Raw genomic sequence first — 1610 nt, 5'->3', positions numbered from 1 at the left:
GGTTGGATGAGATGTGATAGCGATGGGATAGGGATGGGATAGGGATGGGATGGATGGGACAGGATGGGGTTGGATGAGATGGGATAGGGATGGGATGGGATGGGATGGGATGGGATGGGGTGGGAGGGGGTGGGATGGGATGGGATGGGATGGGATGGGATGGGATGGGATGGGATGGGATGGGATGGGATGGGATGGACGGGGAGAGAGCAGGGATGTGGAGATGGACAGAGGGATGGACAAGGAGGGAGATGGGGATGGATGGAGGGATGGATGGAGGGACAGGGAAGAGGAGAGAGATGGACAAATGGAGAGGTGGGAACAAGGAGATACAAGGGAGAGATGGATGGAAGGATGGATAGGAAGGATGGATGGATGGATGGACAGATGGATGGAGGGATGGGAGATGGAGGGAGGGATGAGCAGGGAGAAGGGCACAGGGAAGCATCACAGGCAGTGGACAGACGGTCAGGGAAGGCCAGCCCGGTGGAGAGGGTACAGAGCAGGGACAGAGGGACAGTAGGGACAGGGACAGGGCAGGAGAGTCAAAGGGCAGGTGGGGGATCCCAGGGAGACAGGAGGGGGGACAGGGAGAGGGGAGCATTGGGGACATGGATGGGGCACCCCAGTGGGGCGGGACAGGGGGACAGAGAGAAGTGTTCAAAGAGATGCCCTGGCATGGGGACAGAAGAGTGGGGTGACCCTGAGGACGGAGTGTCCCTGTCACCCAGGAGGGACACACTTTGCCCAGGTCCCACTGGGATCCCCCCAGTATCCCCACCCTGCTCTGACCCCTGTACCCCAACCCCGCCCGAGGGGTGGCTCTGGGCCATGTCCCCCGCTGTGTCCCCAGGTCCCAGTCACCCCACGCACACCCCTGTGCCTGTGTTCCCATTCCTGTGTGCCCTGGACGTGTCCCCATGTCCTTGTCACCTCTGCACCCCCGTGCGTGTCCCCACGTCCCCCTTCCCATGCTCGTCCCTGTGTCCCCAAGCACACATTGTCCCCAAGCCCAGCTCGGGGTCCCACCCTCAACACAGGAGGACACTGAGGGTGGGTGGGGACACCCACCCACTGCACCCTCCGCACCCCACGGGGGGTTCTGCGCCCCAGGGCCCCCCCAGGAACTCACCAAAAACCTCGTCCGTGTCCTGCAGCTTGGAGACCGACATGGTGGGACAGGGCTGGGGACAGAGGTGGGGGTGGGGTGGGGCCCCCCACCCACTGCCCCCTCCGCACCCCACGGGGGGTTCTGCGCCCCAGGGCCCCCCCAGGAACTCACCAAAAACCTCGTCCGTGTCCTGCAGCTTGGAGACCGACATGGTGGGACAGGGCTGGGGACAGAGGGGACACTCAGGGAGGAGGGAGCAGCCCCTCTGTGCCTCCCGGTGTCCCGCGGTGGCGGGGGCTGGGGCACCTCAATGAGTCTGTACCGGGAATATCGAACCGGGGGGGTGGGGCTGTCCCGGGGGAGGGGCACTACCGGAGATGCTCTACCGAGGCTGTACCGGAGCTGTACCGGGATTGGGGCTGTAGCTGGGTTGTACCGGGGCTGTACCGGGGGCCGGGGCTGTACGGGGTTGGGGCTGTAGCGGGGCCGGGGCCGAGCG

Source organism: Corvus brachyrhynchos, unplaced genomic scaffold (genome assembly GCF_000691975.1).
Source record: "Corvus brachyrhynchos isolate BGI_N302 unplaced genomic scaffold, ASM69197v1 scaffold47, whole genome shotgun sequence".
NCBI lineage: Eukaryota > Metazoa > Chordata > Aves > Passeriformes > Corvidae > Corvus > Corvus brachyrhynchos.
This window is presented reverse-complemented; position numbering follows the sequence as displayed.